The following is a 9,525-nucleotide window of genomic DNA, read 5'->3' as shown; positions in this document are numbered from 1 at the left end:
CTCCATGAAATAGGTATAACACTCAGAGTGGCAAATGCTTAATTTTTATTGTGAGCAAATAGAATTTGGATTTCTCTGATTATCTAGAGCCCAGAACTGTCTAGCTCATCATAAACACCTGGATCCTACAGGAAAATGTAGATTTTGGGTGTGGTTTTCAAAGTGATTTGAATCTACGTGGTGAGAATGCAGTGTGCAGTGCCTGATGTAGCACTGACCTCTTTATCTGCTAAGACAGGGCCACAGTGCAGTGATTAGCACAAGACCTATAAAGTGGTATCAGCATCAGATACTTGTTAATAAGACCTACCATCACACTGATGTGCCCGTTCAGCCTTTGGTCCCAGATAAAGTTAGCCAGTCCTGAACAAAGCCTGTGTGATGACAGTGGTGTTATTTGCTTGAGCATCACAATTTTCTTTGTCTCTGGTGCAAAGAATAGATATTGCACTTTATAGCAAGAAATTGGTTTACTCTAATTCACCTGTCAGTGCCTGGAGTGGTGTGCAGATTATGTTTCCCAACTTTTGAGTCTCTCCCTGTATATAAAGAGGCATTCCACTTCAGTCTGTCATATTTGTCAATCTGACAGGGAAAGAAATTTGTCAGAATGCCCTAAAATCACTTTGATACCATACATGATTTAAAAGAAGCATCTTTTATCTATCAAATCAGGATGAAATGATGGTTTGTAAAAGAAGAGAACTCGATTATGGATTATACTTAACAGTTGCCTTTCCATCTCAGGCATTGCAATTCTTTTGGAAATTTCTTTGAGCTCACATTTAGTGATAGTTTAAGACATTCAGAATCCTACTCCTCTCCCAGCCCATGACTAAATTATCTGACCATGAATTTATCTGTCCTGACATAAGAAATGGTTCCTTTTTGCTATACCTGCCTTGGAGAAAAAGCATCCATACCATGTCAGAATCATAGAATCATTAAGGTCAGAAAAGACCTCTAGGATCATCTAGTCTTAACTGTCCACCTGCCAGCAATATTGCCCATTAAACCATGTCCCCCAGTTTCACGTCTCCACCTTCCTTAAACACCTCCAGGGACATTGACTGCCATCTCCCTGGGGAGCCTGTGCCAATTCCCAACCACTCTTTGGGAGAAGAAATTTTTCCTAATATCCAACCTGAAACTGCAGTGGCACAACTTGAGGCCATCACTTCTCATCCTATTGCTGTGGCCTGGGAGAAGAGGCCAACTCTGGCCTCACCACAGCCTCCTTTCAGAGAATTGTGGAGAGCAAATCACTACTTACGTCTCTCTTCTCATTCTTTTAATTTAGGAAGCTTTTGCATTAGTTCTAAAAACTGTTCCACTTTTTCTCTACAGACAATATAGCAGGAAAACCAGAAAAAAAACATAGTTTATGCCTGGATACAAAATACTTAATTACTGGTTCTCTGACACAGATAGAATTCTTAGTGACACTTAGCAACAGGGTTTGACAAGAGACCTGTAACACTTTGTCCAGTATCCTTCCAAGACAAGTCTTTGTCTTGCTCTGAAACCAAAAGTTTTCAGCAGCTGTAAAGCTGCACAGATTCTGTGCCACCATCTCAAATCCTGAGGGGTTATCACTCATACCAAAAGCCAGCAACCTGCTTCTTAGAGGACTGTTCCCTACATGGGTTTGCTGAGTCTCTTCCTGACTGGTCACCCTGTACTCTTCGAACTTTTCCCCATCCTTTCCTTTCTGGAAAGTTCCTCTCAAGCCACAGTTCAGTAAGCACCTCTGTCTTGACACAAGCATTTTTACAAAATTGATGCAACCACATAGTAAATTAAGAACAAAATAACACAAGCATACACATAGATATACTTTTTGCTACTGCCACATGATGAGAAATTTTAAATGAACACATTTCTTCCCAGATCCTTCAGACCCATTTTGCTGTATCTGCGAGTTCATTTATGATATTAGCATCAAGTTTTTCTTACTACAATGGGCATTATTGGTGGCCATAACCTATGCTTTCTCTCAATTCAAAGTTCTCTTCCTCACAGTCTTTGTAGGAAATAAAAATACCCGCCAGAGAAAACCAAAGAGCCTGTAGAAAGTAATAGCATGTCCAATGCATGACTTTCATGTAGGTGACTTTTGCCATGAAAAGATCCGTGTCTTTTGGATATGAAGTATAAGCTTGATGTCTTTCTCAGACTTAAAGATAACTGAATTCATCAATATCCTGATGAATTTTCCATAGAGGTTTTGAAAGACAGGTTGGATGTGACACTGGGCAGGCTGCCCAGGGCAGGGGAGTAGAAACTAGAGGTCTTTAAGGTCTCTTCCAAGCCAACCATTCTGTGTTTCTTTGTTTCTATAATCCTAGCAGGTACAAAAATGGATTTTGAATCTCTTCTTTTGATGTATATGCCTAATTTCTATTCAAGTTGAATTTTAAGCTTCTAGGTGCTCTTTTTTTTCATCTCATCTGAGGTTCTTTACCAGAATTGACCATGTAAATCTTTAACATATTTGGGAAGAGTGTCCAAGTCTTGTGAATTCTAGCGTACAGACATTTGGAAAAGATTTTTTTCTTCCTCCAAACTCAAAAGTATCCAAAGAAAGCTCTGGAGAAACTTCTTCAAGCAGTCACACGACTCCAAGGTCTTTGTGTATTCATTTTGCCTCTGCTGTCTCCTCTTTGCTGCTGTTATTGTACAAACCCCTAATACTCTACTGGCAGGAGCCTGCTTCCAGTTTCAAGAAGGTAAACTCTTCAATCTCTCATGCCTGAAGGCAAAAAAAGAAAATCACTGAACAGCTTATCCAAGAACTACTTTTTGCTGAGGCAGCTCCTGTTGTTGTCTGTTTCAAGAAGGAACTCAGGAATTGGTATTGTAATCCATTTAATATAACAATGAACTTTAGTTTTCTTGTCAGCAGAAAAAAGAAATAGAAAAGGCTTTTTTTGCTAATCTCCATCTGGATTCATTTCCTTTGCCAAAAATTTTCTGTGATCAAAAGGAAAGAGTTCTATTATATCGTAACTTGCAAAGCAAAGTTTGTACATGTTAGGTAATACATAAAAGGGCATTGCAACTAACCTCTAAATGAGTTACCTATTCAATATGTTTGCTAAATTTTTGACTGCAAATGTAAAGTTCACAGTATAGAGACATATATGGCAATTATGACAAATAGTTGCTCATTTAAAGAGCTGATGCCATTTCAGAGTATTTGCTGAGAAAGATTCTCCACAACAACTCCCCTGCAGTCCATGTCAAAGTTTATTTTTGATGGGGTGAGAATTTTTAAGGATTTCAGGCAACTCAGAGGGCCACTAAATACTAGCCAAAATCCTTAATTAATTGGAGAGTATTCTACTGGCTGCATGAAAGTTTTGTTGAAACAGAAACTATATATTTTGTTGGTGTAATCTGTATTCTTTATACTACAGTATTTAATTTTAGGGTAGTTATAGAGCAGCAAAAGAGATTCAAATCGGAGTGCTCTGTGTCCACACTTGCACTGAGAACAGGGAAAAGCAATTCAGCTATGAAGGCCCAGAGACATCTGGAATTCATCTGTGACAGTTCATATTTCTGAAATTCTAAAGGAAATTTTCACCTTGGGTGCTTTGCCTGGCAGATCAAGCACACACATCCCCCAAGAACTGAGTCAATCAGAAAACAAATGCGTGAGGAAATTATAAATATAGGCATTAAGGATCATCTGGAGGACTCCAAATCTGTCTTGAAGTGAGTCTGAAATATTTGTTTCCCGTCCCAACATTTGTGCCGTTTGGGCACAAACTCACGGGTTGCTGCTTTCACCTAAATCTGAGGATCAGTGAGCTATTAACTCAAAACCTGCTCTGCTGCTCACTGTGAAGGCTCCTCACTGTTTTTTTACTGACAGGGTTGTGAAGTGTTTATAAAAGGACTGAAAAGCTGCCACTCTCCTCAAGCTCTGCCAGCTCCAGGAGAAACGCACTGCACACTGTGGTTATCCCTGGGAGACTGAGAAACCGCCTCTGAAAGGAGATCAGAGGTGAGGCAGCTGAGGGAGCGTGGGGAAGTAAAGCAATCTGAAAAATGTCCAAACTTTGTACTTGAGCAGGTGCAGCAGCTCAACAGCAGGGAAGACTACAGAAGAGTAATGTGTCTGTTTTGTTTGCAAGTTAATACAAACGTTCAAAGTTCAATTAGCCTAAGGTTGGTGTTTTGTTGTTGTTGTTGTTGTTGTTGTTTGTTTGTTTCCTATGTTTCTCTGTTCAGTAGACACTGTTTCTCTAGGAAAAAGAAATGATGGGAGAATTATTCATACCAAAGTTTCAGACAGTAGTATTGAATCATATACATTACTTTGCTAGATGTGGGCACGTTCACATGTACGTGTTTCAAGGGGATGGTTTCTGAGAAGCCCTCACTAGACATAGAAAGTCAGTACCCTGGGGAAAATAGGAACATGACATGAGTTGCCTGAGCCTCAGCATTTGTGCACAAGCCTTTCTGCTAGCTGCTACCTCTCTAGGATCCCAGAATTTCTGCTGGTAACTCCAGATGGTGCTAAAGAAATAATACAACCCATGAAAAGAGTCACTTGGGTATGCCAGTGCTTCATCTTAAATGTAGCGGTACAGCTTATCTTGAAGACACTACTACTACAATTCACACTTTTTTTGTGTATTAGAATTTTATCTTACAAAGAAAGACAATTTTAAGAATAGTGGAGAAAGATGATACCTGTCTCTGGAAAAACAAAATGTAATTTCAGTTAGAAAAGTGGCTCTTCACTCTTTCACCCTTATATCAAGACAACCAGGTCCTTGGCCACCATTTCATTGAACGGAGTAAGAAACAGAGACATGCAGAAGGCCGTGGGTGAGTTGTTCTGGATTTTCAGCTCAGATACTAGCAGCAATCTCATCACAGGTCATCTGGAGAAACACATGCTAGAAGCAAATGTAGTATTTTTCTGCTTATGACGCAGTTTGTTTTCTGCTGTGACACCAATCAGATAGCACGTATCTGGGTGTGTACAGTCTGCAGGAAGAATAGACAAGATGCAACCTGTGCAGCCAAAGAAAATAAGTGAACAGAAGATGTAAAATCAGACAAATGTTTCTTCAACAGTGGGCAGAGCAGAGGTTACTCAGAGGGAGTTCTACAAACTCTGGTAGTGTTATTAGGATCAGAGAAAACTGAATTAAATGCTTGGCTTGAATTGAACAGGCCTGAGAAGATTATTATTATAATTTTAATTGAAGACTCCTGATATATTTCTCCAGCCTGAAAAGTTGTCATACATTATAGTGCCAAAATCCATTTGTATCTGCATTTATTTCTTCATAGGTGGTAGCATCCCTCATTTGAATCACCAGGCATATGTCACATTTACATGATGTATTTTTCACAGAGTCCACGAGGAATATAAAGAGTGCCTAAGAAGCATTTGATAAGCCAGTTCATTCTCTCAACATACAGTCATACATGTATACACTGGAGATCATGCTATAACTTCATATGGTTTGTAGTGCCATAAATATCTGCAGAAGTAAGGAGGGGGTCTTTGTTGATATGCCAGCTTCATATCACTGAATAAGATTTCCCTTAACTCTAGCTTGAAAAATGTCAGATCATAAAACCGACAAACTACCAACCTTCTTTTTGCATCAAAAAAAGAATTACTTTCATAAGTGACGTTTCTAGGCACCACCAGATGTCACTATTGGTAGTTTTAGGCTTCCACTTGGATTAAACTGTTCACACTAGAAACCCAGTGCAACCACCAGAAGACACTGGTCTTTGCCTTTGAAATCCAACTACCAATCTTCTGTATTCACCTGCTGCTTTCAGCTGCATTAAGCCAACAAATAAAGCCTTGAATGATGTTAAGATTTAGTAACAAATGCATTATGCATCTGTCTCTCCTTCAAGTACTGTGTTAATTCTCAACTATCAGTGTATCAGTTTGCATGAAGGCTAGAGTTTTCCATTTCCATGATAAAGAATTGAGTTTGTTTCCTCTTTTCTCATCAGATTTAACACTCCAGCACAAAGCTAGGCTCAGCCAGAGAGGAATTTATCACTCTGCACTCTTTCCCTGGCTGCTTTTGAGCAGGAGCCTGTTTTTCAAAATCTTTGAGTGCTATAAAATCCAGATGAAGGCAGTAGGAGCTGCAGATTATTAGCAGAACCTTGGATTCTGACCTCTTGCTGTTTCAGGGCACTCCATTCCAATGTGGCTTAGAGTTTCCAGGATAGAAGGACATATAGAAAGGAGTAGGAAAAGAAAAAAAAAAAAAATCAAAAACAAAACTTCCTGTAAATTACAAATAATATCAAAGTCATGATCTCTCTTCTCTATACCTGCATTTCTTCTTAGACTGGATACTCTGATCAAGTAAAGATTTTATTACTACTATTATTGTTTTGTTTTTATATTTGTGGAATTTTGACAGTGCAGAAGAACTAACTCTGATAAGTAAAATATATATATATATATCCTTACATATATTATTATATATCCTAGGAGGTTTATTGGAACTGTGTCTTTAAGGATGACTGGCTTATTGCAGTGGTTTTAGTGGTGATTGGCAGATACATGAGCATTACACCACACATACAGAAACCAACCTTCATTTCTCTGCTTTTTAGGGAGAAGAGAAATTTTGGAAATGGTGTTGGACATCAGCCCTCACAAGGCTGCAAATGACCACTGAAAACTTTGATAAATTTTCCCACTGTTTTTTGCTTGCTTGTTTGTTCATTCGCTTTTGACACAGGAGCTCGACATAATCTGAATCCAAGAAAAGGAATTCTCAAGAATGTTTTTCTAACAGTAAGGTCAAGTGAGCTCTTGATCAGTTCCATTTGTACAACATCATGTGAGACAACCTAAGGAGAATGGTTTCACATGCAGTCTTAATGAGACTGCCAATACTGCCCACAGTACTCTTGCAAGCATAAGTAGCAGTAAAGAATAAGTCAATAATCCTGCAACACTGGGAAAGTGGGAATGACTTACCCAATGCTATACTACTTCAGGGTTCCCTGGAGATCTCTAGCCAGTTATATTTCACCCGGCTTGGGCATAACTGTATCTATTTCATGTGGGCAGAACACAGTCATGATCTAGCCCATTCCCAAGGGCTTTAATTAGTGGCAAAGTCACGGGCAGTGCTGCAGTACAGTTTTTGTTGGCACTTTATTTTGCATGAATCTCAGTGATTTTTTTATTATTATTTTATTTTTTGAGTTAAAGTGGGTTAACTGCATAACCAGAGCAAAAAAATAGGTGTTATGTCTTAGCTGAAATAGATTGTTCAGACCCTACTGAACAGATCTATGCAAGCTGAGATTCTCAATTTTACTGCTTAGGCATATCACCTAATCTTTCTCTATTCAGACTTCTTTCTATCACTTTAATAACATTCATCTGTTCCCAGAACAGAGTTTTTGTTCTTCACTGAAATATACTGACTAGACAAAATGGAATCCCTTGCTGTTGTGCATCAATTTTACCAAAATTATACATAATTGCTGATAGTTGCTGATCCATTTCATTTCATCATACATAGCATGCTAAGCTTTAAATGTAATATTTTTCTCCGTCATGGAAAATATTCTGAACAGGTCACTCTAATATTTACAAAAATATTATTTATCTCTCTTTAACTTAATCACAGGAAACATCTTAATAAATTCTCTGTTTTAAGTTAGACTGAAAAATTTTGAAATTTAATGATGTAATGTACAATTGATCTTTTGGGATTTTCAGATATTCTTCTTTGAAAAATAAGTTTGTCCAATAGAAGTGTGAGATAGGTTATTAGAAATAACCCTTATTCATGCTTCGTAAAACAGTCTTAAGCTAACTTAATAGTCCCCAAGGTCCATTTATGAATGGCATGCCCTTGTAAATTCACTTGTAAGCATACTCTACCATGCAACCTAGAGTAGGGAACTTGCTTTAGAAGGGAGTTACACACAGTGAACTCCAGAGGTCCCTTCCAAACACTACAATTCTGTGATTCTGTGTGTGTGATTCAGTGCTTGGTGAATGTCCTCCAATTTCTTTACCTGAGACTCCTGTTATTGTAAAGTTATTACATGAGAAGGTATGGAGTACACCATCACGTACAGCTCACTTGTTTGGTTGAGACTCAGTAACACTAAATTAGTATTCATGATGGACTCTCTGACAAATAGGGTTATTATCAACACATGCTGTAAGCATAAATCAGGTGAATATCAATAAAATAGTATTTTTGTTCCCGTCTTGTTTACAGATCTTCCTTTGGAAAGCTACATAAATACTCGGAATGCTCCCAGGAAGTCTGCCACTCATGTTATTAGTTTTCTTTGACTTAGAGCACTGACACTGATCATTTTCTGACAATGTTTACCAACAACAAAGGTGTCCTATTGATCAAACTTTCTCTCTTTTACACTCTTTTATGCCCATGAATGACTTACATCACTTTGCCTTGAGCCAAACGGAACTATAAAAACACAGCACGCTGCAAATGATGTAAATAACCATTAAGGTTATGGTTTGATGTTGTGAATGACAGCGACAAATCACTGCAGCAATTTGAAAGAATCAGTACTTTTAAATTTCAGAGGAAAATATTAAAAGGAAAATAAAAAAAACATCTGTAGCTTAACTTTGCATGCTAGGAGCCCCTGAAGTCTGGATTTCTCTGTTTTAGAAGAATGTGTTCTGCCAACCTTCTCACGTTGACTTGCTCTGTAATCTTAGAGTGCAATTATCAGACTGAACAAACTTATCTGTAGAGAAATGCAGTTTGTTTCTGCAGTGTGACTAGGAAAAGGACTGAGTGGCAGAATCCGTCCCAGTGTGATTTGCAGATCCTTCAGCTGACTTCTTTCAAAGAAATGAATTAGTCAGTTTAAGAAAAGGATGTGTCTTAAACTGCATTCTCAGCTGGACTGGGGTTTTTCTTCCATTATACCGACAGCATTTGAGACTTCTACATTCTGCAATGATTCCTCTTTCTTGAAAAAACAAATATAGAATCATAGAATCATAGAATTGCTTAGGTTGGAAAAGAACTTAAAGATCATTGAGTCCAACCACAACCTAACCATACTACCCTAACTCAAACAACCCTCTGCTAAATCATGTCCTTGAGCACCACATCCAAATTGTTTTTAAACGCATTCAGGGATGGTGACTAAACCATCTGGGAGACTATTCCAGTGCTTAACAATCCTTTCTGTAAAGAAGTTTTTCCTGATATCTAACCCAAACTTACCCTGGCACAATTTATGGCCATTTCCACGTTGACCTCATCCTGTCACCTGTCACCTGTCACCAGTGAGAAGAGACCTGCCCCACTTTTGCTGTAAGCACCTTTCAGATAATGGAAGAGGGCAATAAAGTCTTCCTCAGCCTCCTTTTCCCCAAACTAAACAACTCCAGTTCCTTCAGTCTCTCCTCATAGGGCACATTCTCCAAGCCCTTCACAAGCCTTGTTGCCCTTCTTTGGACCTGCTCCAGCACCTCCATGTCCTTTCTGTACTGAGGTGCCCAAA

The 9,525-nt window shown here is 38.6% G+C and overlaps 1 long non-coding RNA gene across 1 annotated transcript; it reads left to right on the top strand.

Annotated features, from left to right (window-relative positions):
- Nucleotides 1–1,445: 1,445 nt before the first annotated feature.
- On the top strand, nt 1,446–4,166 carry LOC121110425. Its single transcript, XR_005858881.1, has 3 exons — nt 1,446–1,488; nt 2,503–3,720; nt 3,881–4,166. It is a non-coding gene; the product is annotated as an uncharacterized LOC121110425 (long non-coding RNA).
- Nucleotides 4,167–9,525: the final 5,359 nt, after the last annotated feature.

Source organism: Gallus gallus, chromosome 3, assembly GCF_016699485.2.
Source record: "Gallus gallus isolate bGalGal1 chromosome 3, bGalGal1.mat.broiler.GRCg7b, whole genome shotgun sequence".
Taxonomy (NCBI): Eukaryota; Metazoa; Chordata; class Aves; order Galliformes; family Phasianidae; genus Gallus; species Gallus gallus.
The sequence above is the reverse complement of the archived record's forward strand: the minus strand, read 5'-3'. Positions and strand labels throughout refer to the sequence as shown.